Source organism: Odocoileus virginianus, chromosome X, assembly GCF_023699985.2.
Source record: "Odocoileus virginianus isolate 20LAN1187 ecotype Illinois chromosome X, Ovbor_1.2, whole genome shotgun sequence".
In the NCBI taxonomy this organism is placed as follows: domain Eukaryota; kingdom Metazoa; phylum Chordata; class Mammalia; order Artiodactyla; family Cervidae; genus Odocoileus; species Odocoileus virginianus.
The window spans coordinates 35360898-35385889 of NC_069708.1; the positions used below are offsets into that span (position 1 = coordinate 35360898).

Below are 24992 nucleotides of genomic sequence, written 5' to 3' on the forward strand. Positions count from 1 at the left end.
TAGTTTCACCCACCCCCCCCCCCCAAATCAAACTTTACAGGAATTAGTTTTTTCTGGCTTTAGTGTTTTTTTAAATGTTTTTTTTTTTTTTAATGAATGCATTTTCCTGTAAATCCACATTATTCCAGCCTGAAAGAAATTTAATTAATGTGCCATGGTAAAGAACAGAGCAGGGAACTCCCTGGAGGTACAGTGGTTAAGATTCAGTACTTTCAGTGCCAGGGCCCAGGTTCAATCTGCGGTCAGGGAACTAAGATTCCACAAGCTGCAAAGCACAGCCAAAAACAGAACAGGGCATATGGCTAGAAATACTTGATTTTTTTCTTTAGAAGAATTTATAGAGTACAAAAAAAAAAAAAAAAAAAAAACCCCTTTCGTTTCTCACAGATTTAGGGACTTTTAAAATCGTCCTAAAAACCACACATTTTCTTTCAAGTCAAATCTGGTAAACTAGATGACAGAGTTAGCTTTTACTCACAAATGCAGTAAAACATGAGGGGCTAAAGGTTTTGTAGAAACTTCATGTTTTTACAAAGTACAATACTAGCGATGAATTCTGGTAACATTGGGAGAATAAATAAGTTATTTAATACACACAAGTTTAAGATAAAAGATGCCCCAGTTGGAAGTGTCATCTCTTCACCGAGGCAGAAGTGTGCAGGTTTTCAGTATCAGTGCCCCTCCCCTTCTCCTTCCGCAAGTGGTATTGTATTATCCTTTGAATCTTCAAATGCATTTAGTTCATGGACGAGAAACTGTCTGTCCAGTGGAACTACAGGTTGACCAGATTCTGCTATGAGGACCGACGCTGTATACTTGTATTTGTTGAATTCCAAATACTCCCGAATTAGTTCATTAATTAGAAAGTTTTCATGAGACAATGATGGCCAAGGTTCACTTTCATCATCAAGGGCATTGAAAACTTCCGCACAAATTCTTGCTTTTAAATGCCCTAACAATCCTCTTTTTTCCAACGTGTCCTTTAAAACGGCCTTCAACTCGGCGAAAGTAGCCATTTTTCAATGGCTGCCGGGGGCCGACAGTGGTCTCTTATGATTGTATTTCTCTGTTGTCTGTTGTGATTTCTCTATTTTCATTTCTAATTTTGTTGATCTGATTCTTCTCCCTTTGGTTCTTGATGAGTCTGGCTAATGGTTTGTCAATTTTATTTATCTTCTTAAAGAACAAGCTCTTAGCTTTGTTGATTTTTGCTATTGTCTGTGTGTGTGTGTGTGTGTGTGTGTGTGTGTGTGTGTGTTTATTTCTGCCATAATTTTTTAAGATTTCTTTCCTTCTACTAACCCTGGGGTTCTTCATTTCTTCCTTTTCTAGTTGCTTTAGGTGTAGAGTTAGGTTATTTATTTGACTTTTTTCTTGTTTCTTGAGGTAAGCCTGTATTGGTATGAACCTTCCCCTTAGCACTACTCTTACTGTGTCCCATAAGCTTAGGCTCATTCTATTTTCATTTTCATTTGTTTCTATGCATATTTTTTAAATTTCTTCTGTGATTTGTTGTTTATTCAGAAGCGTGTTGTTCAGCCTCCATATGCTGGAATTTTTAATAGATTTTCTACTGTAGTTGACATCTAATCTTGGTGCATTTTGGTTAGAAAAGATGCTTGGAATGATTTAATTTTTTTTTTAAATTTACCAAGGCTAGGTTTATGGCCCAGGATGTGGTCTATCCTGCAGAAGGTCCCATGTGCACTTGAGAAAATGATGAAATTCATTGTTTTGGGGTGAAATGTCCTATAGATATAAATTAGGTTTAACTGGTCCATTGTACCATTTAAAGTTTGTGTTTCCTTTTTAATTTTCTGTTTATTTGATCTATCCATAGGTGTGAGTGGGGTATTAAAGTCTCACATTATTATTGAGTTATTATTAATTTTCCCTTGCATACTTGTTAGTATTTGCCTTACACATTGCAGTGCTCCTATGTTGGGTGCATATATATTTATAATTGTCATATCTTCTTCTTGGATTGATCCTTTGATCATTATGTAGTGTCCTTCTTTATTTCTTTTCACACCCTTTATTTTAAAGTCTATTTTATCTGATATGAATATTGCCCCTCCTGCTTTATTTTGGTCCCTATTTGCATGAAATATCTTTTTCCAGCCCTTCACTTTCAGTCTGTATGTCCCTTGTTTTGAGGTGGGTCTCTTGTAGACAGCATATTTAGGGGTCTTGTCTTTGTATCCATTCAGACAGTCTTTGTCTTTTGGTTGGGGCATTCAACCCATTTACATTTAAGGTAATTATTGATAAGTATGATCCCATTGTCATTTACTTTGCTGCTTTGGGTTCGAGTTTATACACCCTTTCTGAGTTTCCTATCTAGAGAAGATCCTTTAGCATTTGTTGAAGAGCTGGTTTGGTGGTGCTGAATTCTCTCAGCTTTTGCTTGTCTGTAACACTTTTGATTTCTCCTTCATATTTGAATGAGATCCTTGCTGGGTACAGTAATCTGGGTTTGAGGTTTTTCTCTTTCATTACTTTAATTATGTCCTGACATTCCCTTCTGGCCTGAAGAGTTTCTATTGAAAGATCAGCTGTTATCCTTATAGAATCCCATTGTGTTTTGTTTGCTGTTTTTTCCCTTGCTGCTTTTAATATTTGTTCTTTGTGTTTGATTGTTGTTAATTTAATATGTATCTTGGGGTGTTTCACCTTGGGCTTATCCTGTTTGGGACTCTGGGTTTCTTGGACTTGGGTGACTATTTCCTTCCTCATTTTAGGGAAGTTTTAAACTATTATCTCTTCAAGTATTTTCTCGTGGCCTATCTTTTTGTCTTCTTCTTCTGGGACTCCTATGATTTGAATGTTGGGGCATTTAACAAAATCCCAGAGGTCTCTGAGGTTGTCCTCATTTCCTTTCTTTTGTTTTTTTTTCCCCCTTTTCCCTCTCTGTTTCATTTATTTCTACCATTGTATCTTCTACCTCACTTATCCTGTCTTCCGCCTCCGTTATTGCACTTTTGGTTCCCTCCAGAGTGTTTTTGATCTCATTTATTGCATTATTCATTATTGATTGACTCTTCTTTATTTCTTCTAGGTCCTTGTTAAATATTTATTGCATCTTCTCAATCCTTGTCTCCAGGCTATTTATCTGTAACTTTATTTTGTTTTCACGATTTTGGATCATTTTTACTATCATTATTCTGAATTCTTTTTCAGGTAGACTCCCTATCTCCTCCTCTTTTGTTTGCTTTGGTGGGCATTTATCATGTTCCTTTACCTGCTGAGTATTTATCTGCCTTTTCATCTTGTTTAGACTGCTATGTTTGGGGTGGCTTTTCTGTATCCTGGCAGTTTGTGGTTCCAATTTATTGTGTAGGTTACTTGCTGTGGATGAGGTTGGATGGGTGGCTTGTCAAGGTTTCCTGGTTAAGAAAGCTTGTGTCGGTGTTCTGGTAGGTGGAGCTGGATTTCTTCTCTCTGGAGTGCAATGAAGTGTCCAGTAGTGAATTTTGAGGTGTCTATGGGCTTGATGTGACTTTGGGCAGCCTTTATATTGAAGATCAGAGGTTTGTTCCTGCATTGCTGGAGAATTTGTGTGGTATGTCTTGCTCTGGAACTTTTTCGTTCTTGGGTGGATCTTGGTTTCAGTGTAGGTATGGAGGCTTTTGGATGCACTCTTATCAATTAATGTTCGCTGGAGTCAGGAGTTCTCTGGTGTTCTCGGGTTTTGGACTTAAGGCTCCTGACTCTGGTTTTCAGTCTTATTCTTACAGTAGCCTCAAGACTTCTCCATATATACAACACTGATGATAAAACATCTAGGTTAATGAAGAAAAGCTTCTCCACAGTGAGGGACACCAAGGGAGGTGCACAAGTTACATGGAGAAGAGACAAAGGAGGTGGGATACAGAGGTGTCCAGGAGGAGAAGAGGGTTTATCAACAGGAGAGAGAGAAAGCTAGCCAATAATCAATTCCCTGTGTGATCTCCACAGTCTGGACCTCTAAGAGATATTCATGGAGTTACACAAAGAAGAGAAGAGGAGTAAGGAGATAGAGGTGACCAGGACCACAAAAAGGGGAATCAAAAGGACAGGGACAGATCCAGCCAGTAATCAGTTCCCTAAGCTTTCTCCACAGCTCAGAACACTGAGAGAGATTCACAGAGTTGGGTAGAGAAGAGAAGGGGGAAGGAGGAGATAGAGTCGACCTGGTGGAGAAAAAGGAGTGTCAAAAGGGGGAGAGAGTGATCAAGCCAGTAATCACACTCCCAAGTAAAAATGGCTACTGGAGTTTGGATTCTTAAAGGTACAAATTGATAACAAATACCAAACTGCTGCTACTGCTAATAAGTCACTTCATTCGTGTCCGACTCTGTGCGACACCATCCCTGGGATGCTCCATCCAAGAACACTGGAGTGGGTTGCCATTTCCTTCTCCAATGAATGAAAGTGAAAAGTGAAAGTGAAGTCGCTCAGTCATGTCTGACTCTTCACGACCTCATGTACTGCAGCCTACCAGGCTCCTCCATTCATGGGAATTTCCAGCAAGAGTACTGGAGTGGGGTGAACAAATACCAAAAAGCAAAGAATAAAAATATCGAGTAGTGGCTAAACTCTCAAAAATACAATATTTAAAAAAAAAAAGTCATGAAATTTATAAAATATATATATGAAGTTTACTTTAAATATAGGGTCTTTTTTATTTTTTGCAAGGTATTAGTAGGTTATAAAAATGAAAGTTAAAGGAGTAATAGAGGACTTACAAATAAAAATTAAAATTAAAATTAAAAAAAGATAATAGTAAAAATATATCTAGAAATTACTCTGGAGCTGATGCAGGCAGTATGGGGTCAGTTCAATTTCAGATAGTTCCTTGATCCAGCTTATAATTCTCAAGATCTATAGGCCCCTTCCAATATATTCCGTGCTAACTACAGGGTTTTAATCTGTCACACCTGTCACTTCCAAAGTGGTTCCCTCTGTTTATTTTAACTTCTTCCGTTTGCTGGTCTCTTCAGTGTCTAATTTCCATCCTGACACAAGGAGGCAAAGGTGGTCACTTATTTAGGCTCAGTCGTGCTCTGGGGAGGAAGGAACACTGCAAACAGATATCACTGGCATGTGTGGGGAGTGCTCAGTGTCTCTGCCTCACTGGGTTTGCCCCTGATCACGGTGCGTGTGCTTTCCCAGTCTCTGTTTCTCAGGCTCTAGGTGCTCTGCTGAGAACTGTCTGTAGCAGGCCCTGGGTCGAGTGCATTTCCCAGGTCTAAGCCACTCAGGTTCAAGTTCTTCGGTTGTCCACAAAGGCGCAGACTCAGTTAGGGCTGCGTTTTGTGCCCTTCCCAGGTTCGAGCAATTCAGGCAACCAGGTGCTTGGCGAGCACAGTCTCCCCAGGTGGGCGGTGTGTCTTATCACATCCTTGGTAGAGGATGCCTCTCTGGGGCCGAGATTGCCCCTTTCCAGCTCTCACTGCACCCCACCTGCCTCTCTGTCTCCTGTGGGGGATGGGCCAGTCTGTAGCTGGCTAGCTCTCCTCTGGTATTCACTCAGTCCTTTGTTCTGTGAGTGGGCCTGGCAGTGGCTTAGGTTAGGGCTTTTTGCGGGATGGCTCTCCCTCCTCTCTCTCTCTCTCTCTCTCTCTCTCTCTCTCTGGCTATCCCACAGTTTGGGTTGCTATCTCACATTAGTTCCCTCAGGTTGCCCTCAGGGCATTCACGCCCGGTTCTTACCTAAGCAATGCAGTCCGCACCTTCCTGTTCAACCCACGTTTGCTGGTTTTGGATGCAAGCACTGGGAGTTGCCATTAGGCAGGTAATCTGTGGGTTTTATTTATGTATTCATTTATTTTTCCTCCCAGTTATGTTGCCCTCTGAGATTCCAAAACTCCCCACAGACCTGCCAGTGAGAGGCTTTCCTGGTGTTTGGAAACTTCTCCTCTTTTAAGACTCCCTTCTCGGATGGATCTCCTTCCCTACCTCTTTTGTCTCTCTTTTTATCTTTTATATTTTGTCCTAACTCGTTTTGAAGACAATGGGCTGCCTTTCTGGGTACCCAATGTCCTCTGCCAGCATTCAGAAGTTGTTTTGTAGAATTTTCTTAGCCTTCAAATGTTTTTTCGATGAATTTGTGGGGGAGAAATTGATCTCCCCATCCTATTCCTCTGCCAACTTAGGAAAGCCCCCCTCCTCAGGCTTTTTATTTAAGAAACTTTTGTTTTGTTTTGTTTTTTTACTTTTAAATGTCTCCAGTTTTCCCAATTTAGTACTAGCATAATGAAATATTTAAATATCTGATTTGCATATATTGAAATACTTCTTGGGATGGGACAACTATCCCATGTTGGCTTCCCAGGTGGTGCAGTGATAAAGTATTCACCTACCAGTGCAGAAGAGGGAAGAGACATGGGTTCAATCCTTGAGTTAGGAGGATCCCTTGGAGCAGGGAATGTCAATCTGCTCCAGTAAGAGTAGGACACAACTAAGTGACTGAGCACACACACACCTACACACAGACTGTTAATTGCAACAGGTAGGAAACAAGGTCAATACTGAAAAAAATGTCTTTTGTGCATCATTCCACACCTGTTATTTAATTTCTTAAAACTCTCAACTATATTCATATATATCATATAACATTGTTAACTGTAATCATCATGCTGTACAAACCTTCTTAGTACTTGTAACTGGAAAATTGTAACTTTTGTCCACTTTTCTCCTATTTCCTCTCTCCTCTGTCTCTGGTAACCACAAATCTAATCATCTTTTCATATAAAATTGTGTTTGCTATTTTGTTTTTAGTTTTCACACATAAGTGAGATAATACAGTATTTGTCCTTCTTTATCTAACTCTTTTCACTTACCATAACATCCTCAAGTTCCATCCATGTTGTCACAAGTTGTAGGATTCCCTCAGTAGAAATGGCTAAAGACTTATAGCTAATACTATTAGCTATGGTATTAGCTAATGGTATTATGGCTAAATGGCTAATACAAAGAAACATTAAAAGCAAAGAGATATATATATGTACAGTTGTTGTTGTTCAGTCACTAAATCATGTCCAACTATCTGTGAACCCATGGACTGTAATACACCAGGATTCCCTATCCTTCACTATCTCCCAGAGTTTGCTCAAACTCATGTCCATTGAGTCTGTGATTCCATCCAAAAATCTCATTCTTTATCATGGTCTTCTCTTCCTACCCTCAATATTTCCCAGCATTAGAGTGCTTTCCAGTGAGTTGGTTCTTCTCATCAGGTGGCCAAAATATTGGAGCTGCAGCTTCAAGATCAAACCTTCCAGTAAATTCTCAGTGTTGATTTCCTTTAGGATTGACTGGTTTGATCTCCTTGTAGTCTGAGGGTTTCTTAAGAGCCTTCTCCAGCACCACATTTTTTTTTTAATGCTTAAAGAAAACCGTAATTTATTTATTTAACTTAATTAACTTATTTTAATTTGAGGATAATTGATTTACAGTATTGTGGTGGTTTTTGCCATACATTGACATAAATCAGCCATGGGTGCACATGTCTGGCACCACAATTTGAAAGCATCAATTCTTTGGTGCTCAGCCATCTTTATGGTCCAACACTCACATCTGTACATGGCTACCAGAAAAATCATAGCTTTGACTATGTTGGCAAAATGTTGGACTTTGTTGGCAAAATGATGTCTCTGTTTTTTAATATACTATCTAGGTCTGTCATAGCTTTCTTTCCTAGGAACAAGCATCTTTTAGTTTCATAGCTGCAGTCAGTTTCCCCAGTGCTTTTGGATCCCAAGAAAATGAAATCTGTCACAGATTTCACTTTTTAAGTAGTGGGACCAGAGGCCATGATCTTAGTTTTATCTGTTTCACACCAGCTTTTTTCACTCTCCTCTTTCACCTTCATCAATTGGCTCTTTAGTTCCTCTTAATTTCATGCCACTAAAGTGATATCATCTGCATATCTGAGGTTTTTTTACATTTCTCTCAGAAATCTTGATTTCAGCTTGTGATTCATCCAGCCCAATATTTCACATGATATCCTGTGCATATAAGTTAAGTAAGCAAGATGACAATATACAGCCTTGATAAACTCTTTTCTCAATTTTGAACCAGTCTGTTTTTCCATGTCAAGTGCTAACTGTTGCTCCTTGATATGCATACAAGTTTCTCAGCAGACAGGTAAGGTGGACTTGTGTTCTGATATCTTTAAGAATTTTCCACAGTTTGTAGTAATCAACACAGTCAAAGGATTTAGTGTAGTCAATGACGCAAAAATAGATTTTTTTTTTCTAAAATTCTCTTACTTTTTCTATGATACAACAAATGTTGGAAATGTGATTTCTGGTTGTTCTGCTTTTTCTAAATACAGCTTGTATGCCTAGAAATTCTTGATTCAAGTACTGATGCTGTCTAGCTTGAATAATTTTGAGCATTACCTTGATAGCATGTGAAATGAGGGCAGTAGTGTGGTAGTTTAAACATCTTTGGCATTGCCTTTCTTTGGAGTTGAAGTGAAAACTGACATTTTCCAGTCTGTGGCCACAGTTGAGTTTTCCAAATTTGCTGCCATATTGAGTGTAGCACTTTAACAACACAATCTTTTAAGAATGTAAACAGAACAGACTTGTGGACTCTGTGGGAGAAGGCGAGGGTGGGATGTTTCAAGAGAACAGCATCGAAACATGTATATTATCTAGGGTGAAACAGATCACCAGCCCAGGTTGGATGCATGAGACAAGTGCTCGGGCCTGGTGCACTGGGAAGACCCAGAGGGATCGGGTGGAGAGGGAGGTGGGAGGGGGGGCCGGGATGAGGAATACATGTAAATCCATGGCTAATTCATTTCAATGTATGGCAAAAACCACTGCAATGTTGTAAAGTAATTAGTCTCCAACTAATAAAAATAAATGGAAAAAAAAAGAATGTAAATAGCTCAATGGGAATTTCATCACCTCCACTAGCTTTTTTTTTTTTGTAGTAATTCAACCTAAGGCCTACTTGATTTCACACTCCAAGATGTCTGGTTCTATGTGGGTGACCACACCATCATGGTTATCCCAGTCATTAGCATCTTGTTTATACAGGTTTTCTGTGTATTCTTGCCATTTCTTCTGCTTCTGTTAAGTCCTTGCCATTTCTGTCATTTATTGTGCCCATCTTTGCATGAAATATTCCCTTAGTATCTCCAATTTTCTTGATGAGATCTTTAGTATTTCACATTCTATTGTTTTACTCTACTGTTTGCATAATATATATGTGTGTGTATATTTTATATATACATACATATATATATATATATATATATATATATATATATATACACACACATATATGCATGCATGCTAAGTCACTTCAGTTGTGTTCAACTCTTTGTGACCTTTTGGACTGTAGCCTACCAGGCTCCTCTATCCGTGGGATTCTCCAGGCAAGAATACTGGAGTGGGTTGCCATGCCCTCCTCCAGGGGATCTTCCTGACCCAGGGATCGAAACTGCATCTCTTACATCTACCTGCATTGGCAGGTGGGTTCATTACCACTAATGCCACCTGGGAAGATACACACACACACACATATATATACACATACAGCTTATTTATTCATTCATTTCATTCATTTATCACTTAACAATTAAACTGTTTCCATGTCTTTGTTATTATAAATAATGCTGCTATGAACATGGCTGTCCAGATACCTTTTTGATTTAGTGTTTTTATTTATTTAATTTTGAATATATCATATAAGTGGAATTTCTGGATCAGATAACATTTCTTTTTTTATGTTTTTGAAGAGTATATATACTGTTTTCTTAGTGACTGTCCCAATTTACAATCCTATAAATAGTGGGGTTAGGGTAGGGACATATATTTTGAGGGTCATCTGTCCACTGACATGAGGAAGCCTATGACTTCATGACCTCCATAACGTCAACTTCAAGCCAAATATCCTGCAATTCTAAATATGAAAACTTGTTCATTTCATTTTGCTTTTATAATTTAATTTATTTATTTTTGGTTGCACTGGGTCTCTGTTGCTGCACACTGGATTTCTCTAGTTGCAACAAGTAGGGGTTATGCTTTGTTCTGGTGTGAGAGCTTCTCATTGTGGTGGCTTCTCTGGTTGGGAGCATTAGGCTCTAGGCACGTGGGCTCAGTAGTTGTGGCACATGGGCTTAGTGGCACATGGGATCCTCCTAGACCACGATTTGAACCCATGTCCCTAGCATTAGCAGGTGGATTCTTAACCACAGGGCCACCAGGGAGGTACCAACTGTGTTCATTTTACTAGCACTGTTAATGTACAAATCAGAGTGTTTGGGCCTGCTCAGATGTCAGTGTCCTCTGAATATCTGCCAAGACTGAGGGGAGACCGGGGAGGAACAGAGTATATCAACGCAAGTGTTAAATTTGAAGAACAAAGTAAATGAAGGAGGAAGGTGGGGGCAAGACTAAAATAAACATGAGAGGCAGTAGAAGCCAAAGAAACCCTAATAAGGAAACAATCTATGGTTTCCATCTGAGTCAGTGTGAGCCTCTGGCAGCACTTCTCTAAAAGGCACATGATTCGCCCAAGGATATGGTTAACATGCAAACAGTCTAGGATGGTCTGTGATGCTGCATTCTAATAAGCTCCCAAGTGATGCTGATGTTGCTAATCCATGGACCACACTGAGTAGCAAGGGCTTAGACTGGGTAGAGGCAACAAGAAGGTATAAAAGACATTAATTGGATTGGGTACTGCAATGTGGGAGCCCAGGCTTGATCCATGGGTTGGGAGAATCCCCTGGAGAAGGAAATGGCAACCCACTCTAGCATGATATTCTTGCCTGGAGAATCCCATGGATAGAGGAACCTGGTGGGCTACAGTTTATGGGGTCGCAAAGAGTTGGACACAACTGAGCGACTAACACACAAATAGTGCAGAAGTGCTCTCTTTTCTTTAAAGCCGTGCCAGCATTGTCATTTATTTCTTTTTTTATATGAATCATTCTAACAGCATGAGGTGATATCTCATTGTTGTTTTGATTTGAATTTTCTTAATGATTAGTGATGTTGAGCATCTCTACTCTACTTTGAAGAAATGGCTTTCCATTTCTCTTGCCATTTCAACAATTATATCTATTTATTTATTTTTGGCTGTGCTCAGTCTTAGTTAGGGCTTCCCTCATAGCTCAGTTGGTAAAGAATCTGACTGCAGTGCAGGAGACCCAGGTTAGATTTCTGGGTCAGGAAGATCTTCTGGAAAAGGAAATGGCAACTACTTATTTGCGGCATGCAGAATCATTGTTGCAGCACAGGGATTTTTCTCTAGTTGTGGTGTGCAAGCTTAGTTTCCCTGCACTATATGGGTTCTTAGTTCCTCAGTCAAGGATTGAACTTGTGTCTTATGCATTGGAAGACAGATTCTTAATCACTGGGCCATGAGAAAAGTCCTTTTTATGTTTTGTTTTTAACTAACTTTTAGGAGTTACATGAGATATTTATACATTTTAGGAATGAATCCCTTATCGAATATATTGTTTTCAAATATTATTTCCTATTCTGTCAATTGCTTTTTTTCCCCCACTTTGATCATTTCTTTTCTTTGTGCAGAAAATTTTAGTTTTGTCTCTTTCCACTCATTTATTTTTAAATGTTTATTCTTAGGTTTTAGGTGCCATATCTAGCAAATTATTGTCAAGATTCATTACAAGATTTTTGCTGATTCTTTCTTCAGGGGTTTCCTGTTTTCAGGTCTTACATTTAAGCCTTTTAATCCATTTTAGTTAATTTTTGAGTAGTGTAAGCCAAGGATATAGTTTCATATTTTTAACACATGAATATCCAATTTTACCATACTCTCTATTGAAGAGATTATCTTTTCTCCATTAAGTATTCTTGACTTCCTATATATATAGTAAAAATTAGTTTACTATATATGCTTAGGCTTATTTCTTGGCTTTCACTTCTGTTCCTTTGGTCATTTTGTTAGTTTTTATGCCAGAATTATACTATTTTGATTAGTATGGCTTTATAATATACCTTGAGAAAAGGAAGTGTGATGTCTCACACTTTGTTCTTCCTCAGGATTTGTTTTAGCTATTCAAGGTCTTTTGTAGTTTCTTGAGAATCGTAAGGTTTTTTTTTTTTTCAACTTCTGTAAAAAATGTCATTGGAATCTTGACTGGAATTACACTGACTCTATTAATGCCTGTAGGTAGTGTGGACATTATAACAATATTAATTATAATCCAGGAAAACAGGATAACTTTCATTTGCTTCCATCTTATTGAATTTCCTTCATCAATGACTTTTAGTTTTCATACTAGAGATCTTTTAAAGCTTTGGTTAAATATATTCATAATTATTTTCATTATTTTTGATGCCATTGTCAATGAGATTTTTAAAAAAAATTGTATAGCTTACTGTTTGTATATAAAAACTTGTCTGATTTTGCATGTTGGTCTTGTATCCTGTAACTTCACTGAATTTGTTGATAAAATTCACAGTCACTTGGTTTAGTATTTATGGTTCTACATATATTAATTCAATCATGCTACTTGCAAATAAAGAAAACTTTGCTTTTTTTTCCTCAGTTCTTATGTATTTTATTTCTTTTTATTGCCTGATTTCTCTGTCAAGGACTTCCACTACTCTGTTGAATAGGAGTTAAAAAAGTAGATACCCTTGTCTTATTACCAATATGAAAAGGAAAGTTTTAAAAATTTCACTACTAAATAACATTGGTTTACTATGTATTATATTCACTGTGTTGAGATACATTTTTTTTTCAATACCTAATTCGTTTATACTATTTTTCACAAACAGATGTTTAAATTGTGTAAAATGTTTTTTCTCTGTTGATATGACCTTATTATTTTTTTAATCCTTTTAAAGTGACAATGTATCACAAAGACTGGTTTGCATATATTGAAACATGCTTGCATTCTGTTTGATCTCATATGATCATGGTGAATGATATTTCTATTAAGCTGCTGAATTTACTTTTTGCTAATTTTTTGAGAACTTTTGCATCTATATTTATCAAGGATATTGGTGTGTATATTTGTTCTCTGGTTGTGTTCTTTTCTGACTTGGTATCAGGGTGATGCTAGTCTCATGAAATTAGCCTGGAAAAGTTATTTCATCTTTGATTTTTTGGAAGAGTTTGAGAATAATTGGCATCAAGCCTAATATTTGATAAACATTATCAGAAAAAGACTTTTAATTCTGTGCTTTCTTAGCAAAAATTTTAATTACTGATTCAATTTCATTATTAAAAATTGGTATATTCTGACTGACTACATACAATTTTCTTATTCTAGTTTGTCCATTTTGTTGGCATATAGTTCATAGTAGTCTCTTATGATTATTTGCATTCCTGTGGTATTAGTTGCAATATCTCCTAGTAATTTCTAACTTTAATTTGGAAACTTTCTTTTATTCCTTGGCTCATCTAAATAAATATTTGAAAATATTGTTTACCCTTTCAAAGCATCAGCACTGAGGTTGGTTAATCTTTTTTTATTTTTGTTTTCTACTATTTCATTTATTTCTGTTATAACCTTTATTATTTCCTTCCTCCTGATAACTTTGGGCTCTTTTTTTTTTTTTCTCTCTTTTCTGAGTCCATTTTCTTGGAATCCAAAATCACCGTGCCCAGTGACTGTAGCCATGAAATTAAAACATGCTTGCTGTTTGATAGGAAAGCTATGACAAATCTAGACAGCATATTAAAATGTAGAGAGGTACAGAGAGAACAATATGGCAAAGGACTAGGTGGACGTGGAGTACATCTCTCTTCATGGGTACATCAGGAATACACCTTCAAACACAGAAGTGCATGCAGAACACTAGCTGAGAGTGGACAGGAGTACCTGACCAGTGAAAAATAATATATAGAACCATGCAAAACTCTGTAGGATGAAGGAACTAGGGGGAGAAGCAGGGGAGTTAGTAGGACTGGACCTGCCCTCTGCCGGTGGGGGAAATGAAGCAGGGGACCAAAACTCGCATTGGGGCAATTGTGTGAGTCAGAGGAGAAACATTTAAGGCTGAGAGTGAAATAGTTGATCTGTGGCAGCCTAAATGGAATAAAGAATCAGACAGTCCTTGCTGCAGCCATACATACCTCAAAGAGGGGTGCAAGTCCCCTGGAAGGTGCAACAGCTAGGAGCTGGAGTTTAAGGATTATGGAGCAATCCCAGTGCCAGGGATGCTGTTGACTGCAGAGACAGGGATCAAGGGGATGTGAGGGAAGATATTGTGGTGGGAAATGCCTGTGGAGGAAAGCCAGGCAGCCATGGAAGCAAGGCAATATTGCTCAGTCACACGTAGGGGTTAAGTCACACATAAACCATCACCATATCCTTTCTCTCCCCACGCATCAGCAGCTGAACAGGTGAGAGCCTGGCCCATCAAAAGCCTGATGCACTGAGCTACAGAGTAGGACTCCACCCAGGGTGCCCCTTAAAGTGCCTAACATGCCAATCGACAGAGTAGGACACCAGCCAGGGGGGCCCCTCTATGTTCCTGATGTGCCAAACAGTAGAGAAGAACCCCAGGCAAGGGAGCCTTCTAAGTGCTTGAATGGGCGGAGCCATGGAGAAAGACAGGTCAAAGAAGCCTTATGATCTCCAGCTGCAAGAGACTAGAAAAAAGACTCTGATAGGGCTGTAACTCCTGCAGCAGAATCAGTCCATGTCCCTGCACACTTGGCCCTGCCAGGGTCCCCACTACCCAAGAAGCTGCATTACCTTCATGCTCAATTCTCATGGGGAAGAGCTTCAATAGGCAAAAAAATAAAAAGAAAGAAAGAAAAGAAAATCCTTGCGTATATGCAAGCAGGGTCACTTCAGTAGCATCTGACTCTTTATGACCCTGTGGACTGTGGCCTGCCAGGCTTCTCCATCAGGGACGGAGGTTCTCTAGGCAAGAATACTGAAACATATTGGCCAATACTGGTTGCCATACCCTTCTATAGAACTATATTTCCTGCTTCTCTATCTGCCAACTCCCCTGAGTATCTGGTGCTGCCAGAAGCCCTGCAACCCAAGCATCTGCACCATCTCCACGCCTGGCCCTCACAGAGGCAAACCCAGTCCTCTAGGGCAGCCTCAGGAGCAAATCTCATAGGACAACCCACATGCAGAATTGGAAATAAAACCACAATTGAAACCCAAGGGCTATGTGGCTAAGGAAGAAGACACAAAACATTCCCACCAGCTATACAAACTACAGATTAAATCCACACGATCAACTAGGCAGATTCCGTGTCTATAGAACATATAAAAGGTTATTGGCTGTCCATGTAATTCTCCAAGCAAGAATACTGGAATGGGTTGCAAGTTCCTTCTCCAAAAGGTCATTGAGAGCTCCCACAAAAGAAAACACACTGCTTCTGATAGCTGTAGACACTGGAGACAAGGACACACAGGAGTAGGAGTAGATTAGAATCTGAGCTACCCCCACAGCAGGTCCAGAGATCTGCACAGTGCTGGTATTCTTATGCTTTGACTTGCTCTATAGGTTCCTTTTTTTTTTTTCTTCCACCCCTGTCCCCCCACACCATTCCATTGTAGCTGTTAATTTTATTGGCATTATAAAATCTAATTAAACTTTGGAGCTTTTTTTTTTCTCTTTCATTCACCTTTTTAAATAATAATTATAATCCTCTGCCTCTATGTTTCCTCTTTTGCAATTCTGTGGAGTATTCCTTTTTTTCCCCCTCTTTTATAATTTTAATTTTTTAAACCTATTATTATTTTTCTACATTTATTTCTTTGTGTACTTTACCTAATGTTCTTTTCCCCTTGCAGTTAATCTTTAATGTATATGAATCTTCTTTATCTATCTCTATTTAATTTTGCATACCTATTCTTTCTTTCTTTTCCTCTTAAGATATTTGTTAGTTTTATTTTCATTGCTTTATTCGCCAATTGCCATATTTCTTTAGCTTTGTCTTCCAGTTGGTATTTTAGTTAGTTTTGTTCTTAACTGGTAAATAAAATTTTTGATTTCCTTTGTTTTTGCTGGGTAAATCTGAATTTTACTTTTGTTGTACTGTTTTGACTTTGCTCTTGGGTGAATATATATGTGTGCATTATTCCATTATTTAAGTTATCACTTGCCTTATTTTGTAACTGCCATTTGTCTGGGGTTCATCATTGGTTTCTCCTTTTTGGGTATTTGTTTTAATCTCAGTTAATGCCATGATAAATCACTTGTGGAATCTTCCTTCCTGACCAGATATCAACCCCTCACCCTCTGGAGTGGGAGCATTGACTCCAAGACCCTACCCTAGAGTACCAGAGAACTAACCTGAGAGTGTATCAAATAGTGAGAATTACACAAAGGAAACCACTTGAATACAAGAGCTGTTACCACCAAACCACCAGTAGCATCCTGTGCAGGACGCCTCATCCAAATAAAAAACAAGAAAAAGTACAAACCCCATCATCAGCAGACAAGATGACCACCTCACTCAGGCCTGCCCATCAGAGGAAAAGCAAACAAAAACTCAGCATAAATCTCATCCCAGGTGACTCAATGGGAAATAATCTGCCTGTAATGCAGAAGACCAGAGTTTGATCCCTGGGTCAGGAAGATCCACTGGTGAAGGGAACAGCAACCCACTCCAGTAGTCTTACCTTGTAAATCCCCTAGAGAGAGGAGCCGGGAGGGCTACAGTCCACGGGGTTGCAAAGAGTCAGACATGACTGAGCATGAGCCACCAGCATACGAAGCTTACACAAAACTCTGGACCAACTTTAGGAGGGAGGAAACCAAAAGGAAGAAAGAATTCAACCTTGTAGCCTGAGAAAAGGAGACCTCAAGCACAATAAGTTTAAAAAAAATAATGAAAAGACAGAGAAATACTAAACAAGTGAAGGAACAAACCAGCAAAACAGAAGTCCAACTAAATGAAGATGAAAGAGGTAAACTACCTGAAAAAGAATTCAGAATAGTGATAGTTATACATTGAAATGAATTAGCCACGGATCCGTGGCTAATTCATTTCAATGTATAACAAAAACTACTGTAATGATGTAAAGTAATTAGCCTCCAACTAAAAAAAAAAAAAAAAGAATTACTTTAGAATAGTGATAGTAAAGATGATAAAAAATACTTTGAAAACAAAATGGAAAAAATTCAAGAATCACTTTAAAAAGACCCAAAAGAATTAAAGAATAAACACATAGAAAGAAACAACATAATTACTGCAATTAAAAATACTCTAGAAGGAATCAATAACAGAATATCTGAAGCAGAAGAACGAATCAGTGGACTAGAAGATAAACTGGTGGAAATAACTTCTGAAGAGCAGAATAAAGTACAAAGAATGAAAAGAACTGTCTCAGAGAGCTCTGGGACGATATCAAATGAACCAACAATTGAATTATAGGTGTCACAGAAGAAGAGAAAAAGAAAGGGTGTGAGAAAATGTTTTGGGGTTTGTTAATTTATTTATTTTAATTGGAGGCTAATTACTTTAAAACTTTGTAGTGGTTTTTGCAATACACTGACATAAGTCAGCCGTGAGTGTACATGTCTACCCCATCCTGAAACCACTCTTATCTCCCTCCCCATCCCAACCCTCCGGGTTGTCCCAGAGCATCGGCTTTGAGTGCACTGTTTCATGCATCAAACTTGGACTGGTGATCTATTTCACATATGGTAATATAAGTGATTCAATGCCATTCTCTCAAAACATCCCACCTTCGCCTTCTCCCACAGAGTCCAAAAGTCTGTTATTTATATCCGTGTCTCTTTTTATGTCTCGCATATAGGGTCATCATTACCATCTTTCTGAATTCCATATATATGCATTAATATAATATATTGTTGTTGTTGTTGTTTTTTCCTGATTTACTTCACTCTGAATAATAGGATCCAGTTTCATCCACCTCATTGGAGCTGATGCAAATGCATTATTTTTAGTAGCTGAGAAATATTACATTGTGTTTGTGTACCACTGCTTTCTTATCCATTCGTCTGCCTATGGACATCCAAGTTGTTTCCATGACCTAGCTATTGTAAACGATGCTGCAATGAACATTGGGGTACAGGTATTTCTTTCAATTCTGATTTCTTCAGTGTGCATGCCCAGCAGTGGGATGGCTGGATCATATGGGAGTTCTATTTATAGTTTTTTTTTTTTTTTTTAAGGAATCTCCACACTGTTCTCCATAGTGGCTATACTAGTTTGTATTCCCACCAACAGTGTAAGAGGGTTCCTTTTCCTCTGCACGTTTTCCAAAATTTATTGTTTGTAGACATTTTGATAGCAGCCATGCTGACCAGCATAAGATGGTACCTCATTGTGGCTTTGATTTGCATTTCTATGATAATGAGTGATGCAGAGCATCTTTTCATGTCTTTGTTAGCCATCTGCATGTCTTCTTTGGAGAAATGTCTGTTTACATCTTTGGCCCATTTTTTTTTTTATTGATCATTTATTTTTCTGGTATTGAGTTCTATGACACCCTTGTATATTTTTGAGATTAATTCTATGTCAGTTGCTTTGCTTGCTATTATTTTCTCCCATTCTGAAGACTGTCTTTTCACTTTGATTATAGTTTCATTCGTGGTGCAAAATCTTTTAAGTTTAATTAGGTCCCATGTGTTTATTTTTATTTTTATTTCCATTACTCTGGTAGGTGGATCACAGGGGATTCTGCTGTGATTTATGTCAGAGAGTGTTTTGCCTATGTTTTCTACTAGGAGTTTTATAGTTTCTGTTCTTATCTTTAGATCTTTAATCCATTTTGAGTTTATTTTTGTGGATGGTGTTAGAAAGTGTTCTAGTTTCATTATTTTACAGGTGGCTAATCAGTTTTCCCAGCACCACTTGTTAAAGAGATTGCCTTTTCTCCATTGTATATTCTTGCCTCCTTTGTAAAAGATAAGGTGACCATAGGGATGTGGATCAATCTTCAATCTCTGGGCTTTCTCCTTTGTTCCACTGATCTATATTTCTGTCTTTGTGCCAGTACCATACTGTCTTGATGATGGTAGCTTTGTAGTACAACCTGAAGTCTGACAGGTTGATTCCTCAAGTTCCATTCTTCTTTCTCAAGATTGCTTTGCCTATTCGAGGTTTTGTTTTTTGTTTGTTTGTTTTGTGAAATTATTTGTTATAGTTCTGTGAAAAATTCTGTTGGTACCTTGATAGGGATTACATTGAATCTATAGATTGCTTTGGGTAGTATACTCATTTTCACTATATTGATTCTTCTGATCCATAAACATGGTATTTCTCCATCTATTTGTGTCATCTTTGATTTCTTTCTTCAGTGTTTTATATTTTTCTATATATAGGTCGTTTGTTTCTTTATTAGATTTCTCCCTAAGTATTTTCTTTTTGTCACAATGGTGAATAGAATTGCTTTCTTAATCTCTCTTTCTGTTTTTTCATTGTTCGTGTATAGGCATGCAAAGGATTTCTTTGTGTTAGTTTTATATCCTGGAACTTTACTATATTCATTGATTAGGTCTAGTAATTTTCTGTTGGTGTCTTTAGAGTTTTCTATGTAGAAGATCGTGCCATCTACAAACAGTGAGAATTTTGCTTTTTTTTTTTTTTCCAATATGGATTCCTTTTATTTCTTTTTCTTCTCTGATTGCTGTGGCCAAAACGTCCAAAACTCTGTTGAATAGTAGTGGTGAGAGTGGGCACCCTTGTCTTGTTCCTGAATTTATGGGAAATGATTTCAATTTTTCACCATTGAGGATAATGTTTGCTGTGGGTTTATCATATATGGCTTTTGTCATGTTGAGGTATCTTCCTACTATTCCTGCTTTCTGGAGAGTTTTTAATATAAATGGATGTTGAATTTTGATAAAGGCTTTCTCGACATCTATTGAGATAACCATACGATTTTTATTTCAATTTGTTAATGTGTATTATGTTGACTGATTTGCAGATATTGAAGAATCCTTGCATCCCTGGGATAAAGCCCACTTGGTCATGATGTATGATCTTTTAAATATGTTTTTGGATTCTGTTTGCTAGAATTGTGTTAAGGATTTTTGCATCTATGTTCATCAGTGATATTGGCCTGTAGTTTTCTTTTTTTGTGGCATCTTTGTCTGGTTTTGGTATTAGGGTGATGGTGGCCTCAGAGGATGAGTGTGGAAGTTTCCTTTTCTCTGCAATTTTCTGGAAGAGTTTGAGTAGGATAGGTGTTAGCTCTTCTCTAACTTTTTTTGTAGAATTCAGCTGCGAAGCCATCTTGTCTTTGGCTTTTGTTTGTTGGAAGATTTTTTATTACAGTTTCAATTTCTGTGCTTGTAATGGGTCACTAAAGATTTTCTATTTCTTCCTGGTTCAGTTTTGGATGGTTATACCTTTCTAAGAATTCACATATTTCTTCCAAGTTGTCTGTTTTATTGTCATATAGTTTCTAACGGTAGTCTGTTGTGGTCCTTTGTATTTCTATCTTGTCTATTTTTGTTTCTCCATTTTCATTTCTAATTTTATTAATTTGATTCTTCTCGCTTTTTCCTTGATGAGTCTGGCTAATGGTTTGTTCATTTTGTTTATCTTCTCAAGAAACAGCTTTTAGTTTTGTTGGTCTTTGCTATGGTCTCCCTTGTTTCTTTTTCATTTATTTTTGCACTATTTTTTTATGATTTTTCCTTCTGATGACCCTAAGGTTCTTCATTTCTTCTTTTTCTAATTGCTTTAGATGTAAAGTTGGGTTATTTTTGTCTAATTTTTATGTTCTTTTTTCTTGAGGTAAGCTTGTTTTGCTTTGAATCTTCCCCTTAACACCACTTTTACTGAATCCCATAGGTTTTGGGTTGAAAATTTTTGAAGAGATTATAGTTGAAAATTTCCCCAAAATAGAAAATGAAACAGTCAGTGAAGTCCAAGAGGCACAAAAATTCCCATACAGGATAAACTCAAGGAAAGACATGCCAACATATATAATAATCAAACTAAGAAATTCTAAACACAAAGAAAGAATATTTAAAGGAGCAAGGGAGAGACAACAAGTAACATACATGGGAAACCCCATACCCTTAAGAGCTGGTCTTTCAGCACAAACTCTGCAGGCCAGAAGGGAGTGGTAGGATATATTTAAAGTACTGAAAGGGAAACATCTACAAACAAGATTACTGTACCTGGAAAAGCTCACATTCAAAATTTATGGAGAAATAAAAAGCTTTTCAGATAAGCAAAAGTTAAGAGAATTCAGTACCACCAAACCAGCTTTACAACAAATGTTAAAGGGACTTATATAGTCAAGAAATAGAAGAGAAGAATAAAGATCTACAAACTCAACCCCGAACAATTAAGTAAATGGCAATAGGAATATATATATATATATATATATATATATATACACACATATATACATATATATATACATATACTTTAAATTACTTTAAATGTAAATGGATTAAATGCTGCAATGAAAAAGACAGACTGACTGAACGGATACAAAAATATGACCCATATATATGCTGTCTACAAGAAACCACTTCAGACCTCAAGACACATAGAGACTAAAAGTGACAGGATGGAAAAATATATTCCATTCAAACGGAAGCTAAAGAAAGCTGGAGTAGCAATCCTCATATCAGACAAAATAGATCTTAAAATAAAGAATATTACAAGAGATAAGGATGGACACTACATAGTGATCAGGGTATCAATCCAAGAGAAAGACATGGCAATTGTAATTATCTATACACTCAAAATAGGAACACCTCAATACATAAGACAAACATTTACAAACATAAAATGAGAAATTGACAGTAACTTTAACATCCCACTCACACCAATGGACAGATCATTAAAACAGAAATTTAATAAAGAAACACAAGTTTTAAAAGATACATTAGATAAGGTAGATCTCATTGATACCTTCAGGGATTTCAATGAAAATGTGGAAGAATACACCTTCTCAAGTGCACATGGGACATTCTCCAGTATAGACCATATCTTGGGTCACAAATGGAACCTCAGTAAATTTAAGAAAATGAAAATTTTATCAAGCATTTTCTCTGCCCATAAAACTGTGAGATTAGATATCAACTACAAGAAAAAAAAAGTAAGAAACACAAGCACGTGGAGATTAAAAAACTCGTTTCTAAATAGCCAACAGATTACTGAGGAATTAATAGGCAAATAAAAAAAATTCTAGAAACAAATGACAATGAAAACACGACAACTCAAAAACCATGGGATGCAGTAAAAGCAGTTCTAAGTGGGAAGTCTATAGAAATAGAATCCTGCCCCAAGAAACAAGAAAACATCAAATAGACAACTTACTTTACACCTAAAACAACTGGAAAAAGAAGAAGAACAACAAAAAATCACTAAAATTACTAGAAGGAAAGAAATCATAAAGTTCCAGTCAGAAATAAATGAAACAGAAATGAACAAAAAATTAGTAAAGATTAATAAAACTAAAAGCTGGTACTTTGAGAAGATACACAAAATTGACAAACCTTTATCCAGACTCATCAAGAAATAATGAGAGAAGAAACAAATCAGCACAATTTGAAATGAAAAAGGAGAGTTTACAAGAGACAATACAGTAATAAAAAGGATTGTAAGATACTATGATGAACAACTTTATGGCAATAAGATGGTTAACCTGTAAAAACTGGACAGTTCCTTACTAAAGTTCAACCTTCCAAAATTGAACCAAGAAGAAATAGAAATTATGAAAAACCCAATTACAATCACTGAAATTGAAGCTGTGATCAGAAAGCGACAAAAAACAAAAGTCCATGATGAGATAGCTTCACAGGAGAATTCTATCAAACATTTAGAGAAGAACTAATGCCTATGCTTCTAAAACTCTTTCAAAAAAATGGCAAAGGAAGAACACTTCCTAACTAATTCTACGAGGTCACCATCACCATGATACCAAAACCAGACAAAGACAACACAAAAAAAGAAAACTACAAGCCCATATCATTGATGAACATAGATGCAAAATTCCTCAACAAAATTATAGCAAACAGAATTCAGCAACACAACAAAAAGCTCAAACACGATGATCAAGTTGGGTTTATTCCAGGAATGCAAGGATTCTTCAATATATGCAAATAAATCAATGTGATGCACCATATTGACAAAGAAAGATAGAAATCAGATGATAATCTCAATAGATGCAGAAAAAGCCTTTAACAAAACTCAGCACTCATTTATGATTAAAATTCTTCAAAACATAGGCATAGAAGGAACCTAGCTCAACATAGTAAAGGCCATATATGATAAGCCTAAAGAAAATATTATTCTCAATGGTGAAAACCTGAAAGCATTCCCTATAAGATCAGGAACAAGACAAAGGTGTTCACTTTCAACACAATTATTCAACATAGTTTTGTAAGTCCTAGCTACAGCAACCAGAGAAGTAAAAGAAATAAAAGGAATGGAGACTGGAAAAGAAATAAAGCTGTTACTTTTTGCAGATGACAGGATACTGTACATAGAAAATCCCTAAAGATAGTATCAGGAAATTACTAGAGTTATTCAGTGAATTAAGGAAAGTTGCAGGATACAAAATCAATACACAGAAATTACTTGCATTTCTATATACTAACAATGAAAAATCAGAAAGAAACATTAAGGAATCAATCCCATTCACCATTGCAACAAAAAATGATTAAATATCTAGGAAGAATCTTACATAAGGAGACAAAGAGCTGTACACAGAAAAGTGTAAGACACTAATGAAAGAAAACAAAGATGACATAAACAGAAGGATATATATTCCATGTTCCTGGGTAGGAAGAATCAATATTGTGAAAATGACTATATTACCAAACATATCCTGCAGATTCAATGTGATCCCTATCGAATTACAAATGACAGTTTTCACAGAACTAGAACAAAAAGTTTCACAATTCATATGGAAACAGAAAAGACCTCAAATAACCAAAGCAGTCTTGAGAAAGAAAAATGGAACTGTAGGAATCAGTCTGCGTGACTTCAGATTATACTACATATCTACAGTCATCAAGACAATATGGTACTGACACAAAAACAGAGATATAGACCAATGGAGCAATATGGAAAGCCCAGAAATAAACCCTTGCACCTATGTTACCTTATTTTAGACAAAGGAGGCAAGAATATACAGTGGGGCAATGAAAGCCTCTTCAATAAATAGTGCTGGGAAAACTGGACAGCTACATGTAAAAGAATGAACTTAAAACACTTCCTGACTCCATACACAAAGATCAACTCAAAATGGATTAAAGACCTAAATTTAAGACCAGAAACTATAAAACTCTTAGAGGAAAACTTTGGCAGAACACTCAATGACATAAGTCAAACCAAGATCCTCTATGGCCCACGTCCTAGAGTAATGGAAATAAAAACAAAAGTAAATAGGTGGGACCTGATTAAACTTAAAAGCTTTCACATAGCAAAGGAAACTATACCCAAGGTGAAAAGATAACTCTCAGAATGGGAAAAAATAATAGCAACTGGAACAACTGACAAAGGGCTAATTTCCAAAATACACCAGCAGCTCATACAACTCTATGCCAGAAAAAAAAAACAACCCAACCAAAATGTGGGAAGAAGACATAAAAAGACCTTTCTCCAAAGAAGACATACAGATTTCTAACAAACACTTGAAAAGATGCTCAACATCACTCATTATTAGAGATATGCAAATATAAACTACAATGAGATATCACCTCACCCCGGTCAGAATGGCCATCGTCAAAAAGCCTACAAGCAATGAGGTGAAGGTGGGGAGAAAGGGGAACATTCTTGCACTATTGGTGGGAATGTAAATTTATACAGACCCTATGAAAAACAATATGGAGATTCACTAAAAAAAACAAAAAACAAAAAACTAGGAGTACAACCACCACATGACTCAGCAACCCCACTCTTAAGCATACACCCTCAGGAAACCAAAATTTGATATATTAGTACTTCAGAAGAGTGTCATTTAATTTTTATGCATTCATGAATTTTCCAACTTTCTTCTTTTTTGTTTTGTAGTTTCATGCCTTTGTGGTCAGAGAAAAACCCTTACAATGGTTAGTCTTCATGCATTTGGTAACGCTTCTTTTGTGGCCTAACTT

The 24992-nt window shown here is 37.0% G+C and overlaps 1 pseudogene; it reads right to left on the reverse strand.

The window, feature by feature from the left end:
* Positions 1–441: 441 nt before the first annotated feature.
* On the reverse strand, positions 442–1016 carry LOC110141432 (centrosomal protein 20 pseudogene; annotated as a pseudogene).
* Positions 1017–24992: the final 23976 nt, after the last annotated feature.